The sequence below is a fragment of the Triticum dicoccoides genome, chromosome 2B (genome assembly GCF_002162155.2).
Source record: "Triticum dicoccoides isolate Atlit2015 ecotype Zavitan chromosome 2B, WEW_v2.0, whole genome shotgun sequence".
NCBI classification, from domain to species: Eukaryota; Viridiplantae; Streptophyta; class Magnoliopsida; order Poales; family Poaceae; genus Triticum; species Triticum dicoccoides.
The window spans coordinates 506,942,623-506,952,476 of NC_041383.1; the positions used below are offsets into that span (position 1 = coordinate 506,942,623).

Genomic DNA, 9,854 nt, shown 5'->3' on the forward strand with positions numbered 1-9,854 from the left:
ATGATCGGGTGTGATAGATTCTAACGTTCACATACAACGGGTGTAAGCCAGATTTACACACGCGAAACACTTAGGTTGACTTGACGAGCCTAGCATGTACAGACATGGCCACGGAACACAAGAGACCGAAAGGTCGAGCATGAGTCGTATAGTAGATACGATCAACATGAAGATGTTCAGCGATGATGACTAGTCCGTCTCACGTGATGATCGGACACGGCCTAGTTGACTCGGATCATGTAATCACTTAGATGACTAGAGAGATGTCTATTTGAGTGGGAGTTCATAAGATGAACTTAATTATCCTGAACATAGTCAAGAGATCTTTGCAAATTATGTCGTAGCTCGCGCTTTAGTTCTACAGTTTTGAATATGTTCCTAGAGAAAATTTAGTTGAAAGTTGATAGTAGCAATTATGCGGACTGGGTCCGTAAACTGAGGATTGTCCTCGTTGCTTCGTAGAAGGCTTATGTCCTTAATGCACCGCTCGGTGTGCTGAACCTCGAACGTCGTCTGTGGATGTTGCAAACATCGGACATACACATTTTGATAACTACGTGATAGTTTAGTTAAACGGTTTAGAGTTGAGGCACCAAAGACGATTTCGAAACGTCACAGAACATGTGAGATGTTTCGAGGGCTGAAATTGGGATTTCAGGCTCATGCCACGTCAAGAGGTATGAGACCTCCGACGATTTTCTTAGCCTGCAAACTAAGGGAGAAAAGCTCAATCGTTGAGCTTGTGTTCAGCTTGTCTGAGTACAACAATCACTTGAATCGAGTGGGAGTTAATCTTCCAGATGAGATAGTGATGTTTCTCCAAAGTCATTGCCACCAAGCTACTAGAGTTTTGTGATGAACTATAACATATCAGGGATAGATACGATGATCCTTGAAGTATTCGCGATGTTTGACACCGCGAAAGTAGAAGTCAAGTAGGAGCATCAATTTTTGATGGTTAGTAAAACCACTAGTTTCAAGAAGGGCAAGGGCAAGAAGGGTACTTCATGAAACGGCAAATCAGTTGCTGCTTCAGTGAAGAAACCCAAGATTGAACCCAAACCCGAGACTAAGTGCTTCTGTAATAAGGGGAACAACCACTGGAGCAGAATTACCCTAGATACTTGGTAGATGAGAAGGCTGGCGAGGTTGATAGAAGTATATTGGATATACATTATGTTAACTAGTTGACCCATTGCGCCAAATGGCGCAGAGACCCGTTAAAGACATGTTGTCGATGAAAATAGTTTTATTTTGCAAGTACCTATTCGATATTGGTAGTAGAAAGCTCAGTTTTTTAAACCATGATATATTGGAAATATGGTTATCACGCTGCGAAATCCGTGTTTGAAGAAAAAAGTATAACATGTACAAACCAGCTAAGGAAGCATTGTTTTAGTTGAAAATATGGTTATCATGGACCCATTGCGCGTGCCAAATCACGCTAAATCCATGTGCACAATGGAAAAAATATCCATGGTGTAATCCCCTTTAATAAGAAACATGATGGATTGTTGTCTACGATAAGATGTACATACACATTTTAATTTAATAGCAAAGACCCATTTAAAATCATGTATGCAAATGGCAGCCCCACTAACACATGTGCTTTGAAAAAAAATCCATGTATCAATAGACTTATTCATGGGCAGTCATGTATGCCACCTTAAACGCCCGTGTGTACATCTATTTATTTATTTTTGTACAGGGAGAAGAGTTGGGTAAATGTAGGGAGTATGGGTTGATACTTCTGGCCTTGTTCAGTTGTTTTCATCATCATCAATGGAGGAAATATCAATTACTCTTTGAGAACTTTGCCTTTTCCATGCTCTAATGCACCTGCATCTTGGTTGGTTGTGTGAATGTTCAGAATTTGTGCTTGAGCTCACTTGACGGATGGACGGTAAATTAATCTAGCTTTTGTGTTGCGGAAGAAAGACAGGGCGCAAGCTATTTTAAGTTAGGTGAACATTGCACACCACCACAAGTTTGCTCACTTATGGATGTCACTGAAACAACTTGAAAACTATTCGATACAGCCAAAAGTTCTGCAAAATCGGATACTTTCCAAAGAAAGAAGCGCCCTTTCAGCACAGGTTTTGAAGACTACATGTAACAGGCAGTTTTCCATCCTGCATTAGCAAATAGGAGAAAATGTCAAGGGCTGAAAAAAGAAGAACGGGGTATTTAACTATGAATCTGAACTAGAGAATAGAGTTGACTGCCATACAAAACTTCCTTCTCTAAGACTTGATATCTACAATACAAGCAGAAAATCAGTTCAATATAGGAAAACTATAGTGAATACTACCTCCGTCCGGGATTAAAAGTCCCATAAAAAAGTTCTCTAGGACCAAGGTACAACGAGACTTGTGACTGAATTGACTGCAAGCTGTCCAGTAATTATTCTCTCTCCTACATGCAGCCAATAGAATTGAGGCACTCGAGTATGCATGCAGTCCATTCCCATCGTGCTCTCTCCCCTAGCTACATGCAGCCAATGAATCGATAGCAATAAAGCATGCATGCAACTACTGCGGACCGGCAGGCCTTATAAGAACGGACACGACATTGTGGCTAAAGGGCCCTATAAACCTGGATGGAAGTAGTACAATAGTAAAAAGTGTAAGAAGAAGTCTCAAGAAAAAAAATCAAAACCTTTCATATTTTTATTTTTTTGCAGCATAAAACCTTTCATATTACAATGTACTGAACATTTTCCCAACAATTAGATCATCCATATACGCCAGAGAGTCAATTGCCCATTAACTGGTCACCAAAGAACAACAATTTAAGGAGCATAAGTCGACTAATTACAACTGCAGATAAGTTGACTACAAACCTTCCTGGCTATTACTCCCTCTGTTCCCAAATATAAGTCTTTTTAGAGATTCCAACAAGTGACTACATACGGAGCAAAATGAGTGAATCTACATTCTAAAATATGTCTACATACATCTATAGGTTGTAGCCCATTTGAAATGTCTAAAAAGACTTACATTTAGGAACCGAGGGAGTACTATAGTAAACAATCGGCAACTCTAAGTATGGTAACAAAGCAAGTCTCTCGAATCTAATAACAATAGCACTAAATTGTAAAGGCTTGTGTTACATCAATTTATCCCATTATGCGCATGAAAAAAAATGAACTGCTAGATATATGTTTCCAATCGACTATCATATGAATTCTTCAACTTTTATCTGGAGATTTTGAAGTAGCAAAGTATTCTCTCAACTTACAAAATTGGAAAGATCAAGGCTTTTGCTAAGCTGGGAGCATTCATATGACATGTTAGTCTTCAAAATCGATATCTAACTAAAAAAGAGCTTGCTGAACTGAAAACATGTACTACATGCACAACTTCTGTCAGGAAAGTGATAGTGGTTTAGAAGCCTGATCCACTAGAGTATCATCACTGGAAATTTGATTGATCATCCAAGTTGATTTAACCAGAACTGAAGGCAAACGATCTTATACATGAATACCTATATGGCTGTAATCAGAACTAAAACACGCTATTTTAAATATGGGCGGGAAAGTATAAATGAGTGCAGTATTTGGGAGATTATGATGGTGTACTAAACATAAATGTAACCAGTCAGCTTCTACAGGGAATGCAAATACTCATGAAATAAAAGAGTAGAGCACATCTTTGCAGAAATAAGGTACATGTTTCCTTACCTGTAGGCAAAATGCAACATACTATTTTATTTCTTGCAGCCCTTAGCATCCTGTAAAAAAATAATAAGAAGTCATGTTAGATGGTCTGTGAAAGCGGATACATGAATGGTACTAACATGCTATATTTTCTGTCCGCTAGCAAGTTATTAAGCAAGATCATCAAATATTTCTTTATAGACCACATGTGAGTTTTGCAAGCATATTCAGGAGAGTTATTTTCAAATTTGTAATCTTAGGACTGACCAAGAGATACTCACATCAGTCAAAATAGGAATCCTAGGCGCTAAATTTCAGATGTCCATAATTACTCCAACATAGTAACCAACCCATAATCTGTAAACTGAGTTTTTTAAATACTTGAAAAAGAAGTGTATAGGCAAGAATGTGTCTTCCATAGGTATGTTTATTTTTTCTAAAATTGTATTCAAATGGGAGTAGTATGTTAAAAAAGGTGAAGACTAATAATTTGGTATGCATATATCATAATTATTATGAATGCACCATTAGGTGTAAAAAGGCTAAATTGAAATGGCCGCAAATTTCCTACATCCACGAATGTAGCCATACCCATGGTGTCCAAAACCTTCTGGTTCTTGGTGAATACCTTGCGCGTGGTGGGGTCACAACCACTCCAGAAGAGAGCTAGAGTAAGACCTGAGCGTGGGCTGCAAAGTGAAAGGCAGAGCAGAGTGGTGATTGTAGACTGATGGTTATGAATAAAAACATACAAATCTAATAGAAATCTAATAGATTTGTTATACTTATCCAATTTGTACATTTTGTAATATAATTCGGCACTAATGCCATTACACCGTCTAGCATCATCTAGGATTTTAGCACCTCTAGCTCTAGTACTCTAACAAAGCATAGAAATAAAAATAAATACTCAATTCAGGAAGTTTTTATGAACTGTACGCCACATAAGCAATGCCCTATGTGCTTGCAATCTGACAGCCATGTGATTTTCCCATTCTTCCAAAAGACAACCGGTGCATCATTTTCACATAAAACTTGCACGCCAGGCATTTTTTTGTACAACTACGAAATGAGCAATAAATTAGGAATGTGTCGCCAATCGAAATGAAGTCCACTGCCCATAATGTTCGTAAAGAAATCAACATCATAAAGCTCTTGGACTACCTTCCATTCAAGCTGACCATAAAGTTTTGCTGCTGGAATCCTCTTTGGAGATGTAACAACCTGTAGAAAATAAGTAACTTATATGACTGGCATATCAAAAACATACTATCATGCAAAATATAGTTATGTACATTCAGCAAGATATAGATGACAACATTCTATGAGAAGAAATAACACTGTCCTATAGAGCGCAATCAAACCATTCCCAGTTCAGTTTAGTATAAAGTACTACATTACTAAAGGAGAGCTAGTTCTCACATAGGATTAAAATAAGATCAATCACGCAGGGTCTGACATTCATATAGATACAGAAATATCTATGCAACACCACGAGACTTGCAAGGTAACTGTAAAGCATGCACATGCCACATCATATACTGTCTGAAACTTGAACAGCTTCTATTTCTGATTTAAAATTGAATCCAGTTGTAAATATATTACAACATTCAACGAAGATTGCCTATTTTGTTGGGGGCCAGTTCACGTAGGCCTCAAGTTTTGTTGGGCGCCTGTTCACGTTCTTGCTTGTTACTCCTTCTGAACCTGGAGCACCGATGCCTGCAGCTATTTTTCCTCACACTAAATTAGGAAAGGACAGACCCAGTGCATAGAAGCTCCCACACAAGGTGGGGTCCTCACACTAAATTAGGAATCACATAAAAAACTATTTCCCAATTGTAGCACTCAAAATTCAAAACAAAAAACATAACAAAAAAAGGAAGCTCACCAAGCTAACTCCTAGTTGAGCTTCATGCTGTCCCGCTGATGGAGCACGTCCATTGTCCGGAGGCAATGGGAGATCTACATGTAGGCAAGTATGTTGGCGCTCTCGCCATGACCTCAGACAATGCACATGGAACAAGTGCCCACAAAGCAGCTTCATTGTTGTTGTCGTCTCTTCACAGCAGATAATACATGTAACATCACTCTTGAATCCATAAATATATCTAAATCATAAACAAGAACATAGTTGAATAAACTGGAACAGTGCCAGTGAAATTAAGTAACTCACACATTAAGCTCATGTGCTGTAGCTTCTGGAAAGCGTCCATTCATGCTGGAAGTTATCTTTCTGCGGTGCACATAATCCAAAACACGAATTTTGAAGTTGCGGAAGGTCTCGTACAGCTCATGGATCAAGTGCACTCGGACACCATGGTTCCTGATATGGTAAAACAAATCAGACAAGGGGAAAGATCTTCATAGGAGAACCGACAGGAAGATATCTACGAAGAAGAGCATATATAAAGACAAGTGCACAAGGTCATAGATAAGCTCCAAATAAAATGTATACACTGCCTTTTTCTCCCATTGACCTTCCGTTAGAAATAGCTTCTTTTTAAAGCCAAACCTCAAACATCAAGCACAACAGGAGACAATATAAATTTTTAGAGGATGAATCATCACACCAAAAAATGTATATAGTTAGGCCAACAACATATACACATGCATAGTGGTGAATACATACACCTGATGAAAATATAAAGGCTGGGCACTCGATACCCTTATACCCATTGCTAACATGACCCACCATGCAAACAGTCACCAAGAGAACTAAATATCAAGATAACCAGGGAAAACAAATTACTAACAGAACTATGTATGTTGTGCAGCTAATCAAACATCTCTCTAAAACAGACCTGTGAAGATAATTTGCTCACAGAATCATATATGCTTATGCAAGAAATGGAACATCTATATTAAAGAACCACTGAAAAACATTTATAAAGAACAAATCAAAGAAAGTAATTTCCTTGCAGAATCATGTATGTATGTCTGTGCAACTAATTAAACATTTGTATAAGCAGTTACAGAAAAATGGTCCCAAAAGATTATCAACACCGGAGCACAGACGAGAGAAGAATTGGTGCAAGAAAAAGGCCATCAGGCTTCAATGTCGATCTACACTGCCATCAAAGGACAACCAATTAACATAGTTCAGATGTTTTAGTACCTGATAACTTAATGCTTTTAGTGTTTAAAATAAAAGACATGCCTGTATCATTTCTCCAGGTAGATCATTTGTCCAATGAAGCCCAAGACAGCTTATTAAATCATGGGAGCTTCAGAAATCAAGAGCCACATCAATAGAGGAGTAGACAATGCAAGATCACAATTTATCTTGTCCCTTATACTTTTAAATTTGACAATTAGCTGCTCAAACCTAAAACTAAAATCCATTGACCACGCAAGCATAAGAAAGCATACTACAAATTGACAGTAAAATGGGGGCCAAATACATTAGCTTTCAAGGGAGGTGGAGAAAGTATGTGGATCCAGTGTAGTTTACTCTAATTATATGCAAATGGAACCAACAAACACACTGTAAGTATAACATGGCTGGTATTTACTTTTCTTTGATAGGAATCAACTAATAACTTTCTTCTCCACTTATTCGAGTCACCCTATTTTCCATCCCTATCTCTCGAACACACATACTGCCCTCCTCTGAGCAGCTCCCTTGAGCATTTTTACAAACAGCTAGTGCTTGCATTTGCAACCTCAAAGGCAGAGAGAGAGAGAGGAGGGGGGATGGTTGGGGATTCACCTGCGCACCTGAAGGCCATGAAGACACGAGCTAATCGAGCATGCACCCAGGATGCGAGGTCATGCACCAGCTGCAGCCGCCGTCACCCACCCACTGAGGCCGCCATGCTCAGCGCCATCGCCTACGGCGCTAGGTTCAAGACGCGAAGGACCGTGTCGAGCCAAGACGACTCCCTGGCAGGCATCCTCTCCTCTTGGGTTGAGATCCTTCTCCTGTAGCTCCCTAGCGACGAGGTCTCCTCCTCCCCCGGCTTCCTCGTGGCCTGGGAAAATGAGCACCTCGGGAGGCCATGGATCTCCTCGACGGGGACGGTGGAGCTCCTGGGGCTGTGGCTATGGTGAATGAGGGAGAAGAGAGAATGGAGGAGAGAGAGGTGCGGCGGCTGCAGTGGAGCGAGGGAGGCGTGGGGGTGCGCCGGCAGAGGATTGGAGGCTGGGGTTCGTGCAGTGCGTGTTGTGTGCGCGGTGCGTGGGGCAAGCGGGTTGGGCAATCCTTTCGCACGTGAGCGCAGCTCACCCAGCCAATCCACGCGATGGACGATCCCACCAGTCATAGGCCAGAAAAAATGGTGAAAACAAAATTTACCAGAGGTGAAGATCCAATGGCACAAACAAGTCAAAGGCCAGATCAGACGGCTAGAACTGCACAAAATTGGGGGAGCTCCATGGAGGAGGGTCGGCTAGCATCCTTATTGGTTTAAATGTGTGCTTTACTAGTACTCCTAGTAGCACCAGGGTATTAGATACCGGTTCGGTTGCTAAGTGTTAGTAACTCGAAATAAAAGAGCTACGAAATAAACGGAGACTAGCTAAAGGTGAGATGACGATGTGTGTTGGAAGTGTTTCCAAGGTTGATGTGATCAAGCATCGCCTGCTCCGTCTACCATCGAGATTGGTGTTAAACCTAAATAATTGTTATTTGGTGTTTGCGTTGAGCATAGACATGATTGGATTATGTCTATTGCAATACGGTTATTCATGTAAGGAGAATAATGGTTACTCTATTTATTTGAATAATACCTTCAATGGTCTTGCACCTAAAAGAATGGTTCATTGAATCTCGATCGTAGTGATACACATTTTCATGCCAAAAGATATCAGATAGTAATGATAGTACCACTTACTTGTGGCACTGCCATGTAAGTCATATTGGTATAAAACGCATGAAGAAGCTCCATGTTGATGGATCTTTGGACTCACTCGTTTTTGAAAAGTTTGAGACATGCGAGCCATGTCTATTGGTGTATACGCATGAAGAAACTCCATGCAGATGGATTGTTTGGACTCACTTGATTTTGAGTCGCTTGAGAAATGCAAATCATACCACATGGGCAAGATGACTAAAAAGCCTCGTTTTCAGAAAAATGGAACAAGATAGCAACTTGTTGGAAGTAACACATTTTGATGTGTGCAGTTCAATGAGTGCTGAGGCATGCAGTGAATATCGTTATGTTCTTACTTCACGGATGATTTAAGTAGATACTGAGTATATTTACTTGATGAAATACAAGTCTGAATTATTGAATGGTTCAAGTAATTTCAGAGTGGAGTTAAAGATCATCGTGACAAGAGGATAAAATGTCTATGATATGATCATAGAGATGAGTATCTGAGTTATGAGCTTTGGCACGCAATTAATACATTGTGGAAATTGTTTCACAATTAATACCGCCTGGAACACCATAATGTGATGGTGTGTCCGAACATCATATTTGCACCCTATTGGATATAGTGCATACCATGATGTATCTTATCGAATTACCACTATCGTTCATGGGTTAGGCATTAGAGACAACCGCACTCACTTTAATGGGGCACCACGTAATTCCGTTGAGACGACACCGTTTGAACTATGGTTTGGAGAAACCTAATTGTCGTTTCTTAAAAGTTTGTGGCTGCGACACTTATGTGAAAAAGTTTCAAATTGATGAGCTCGAACCCAAAGCGGATAAAAATGCATCTTCATAGGACACCCAAAACAGTTGGGTATACCTCCTATCTCAGATCCGGAAGGAAAAGTAATTGTTTCTAGAAACGGGTCCTTTCTTGAGGAAAAGTTTCTCTCGAAAGAATTGAGTGGGAGGATGGTGGAGACTTGATGAGGTTATTGAACCATCACTTCAACCAGTGAGTAGCAGGGCACAGGAAATTGTTCATGTGGCACCTACACCAATTGAAGTGGAAGCTGATGATAGTGATCATGATGCTTCGGATCAAGTCAATACCGGACCACGTAGGTAGACAAGGACGCGTACTACTTCAGAGTGGTACGCAATCCTATCTTAGAGGTCATGTTGCTAGACAACAATGAACCTACGAGCTATGAAGAAGCGACGGTGGGCCCGGATTCCGATGAATGGCTCGAGGCCATAAAATACGAGAGAGGATCCATGACTTTGGAAGAAATACTTGATGGTTGTAAGGCCGTTGGGTACAGAGATTTTAAAAGGAGGACAGACAATGATGGTAAGTATCGCCATTAAGA

General features: G+C 40.2%; 1 long non-coding RNA gene across 11 annotated transcripts; it reads right to left on the reverse strand.

Moving 5' to 3' along the window:
- Window positions 1–1,601: 1,601 nt before the first annotated feature.
- On the reverse strand, window positions 1,602–7,830 carry LOC119364520. 11 transcript variants are annotated; one of them, XR_005174965.1, is made up of 8 exons: window positions 5,835–6,723; window positions 5,550–5,719; window positions 5,267–5,386; window positions 5,081–5,169; window positions 4,823–4,882; window positions 4,250–4,347; window positions 3,683–3,732; window positions 1,607–2,132 (listed from the first exon to the last, which is right to left on the reverse strand). It is a non-coding gene; the product is annotated as an uncharacterized LOC119364520 (long non-coding RNA). The 11 variants fall into 11 exon arrangements; XR_005174960.1 differs by having other exon boundaries at window positions 1,606–2,132; window positions 4,823–5,169; window positions 5,264–5,386; XR_005174957.1 differs by adding an exon at window positions 7,371–7,830 and having other exon boundaries at window positions 4,823–5,386; window positions 5,835–5,984.
- Window positions 7,831–9,854: the final 2,024 nt, after the last annotated feature.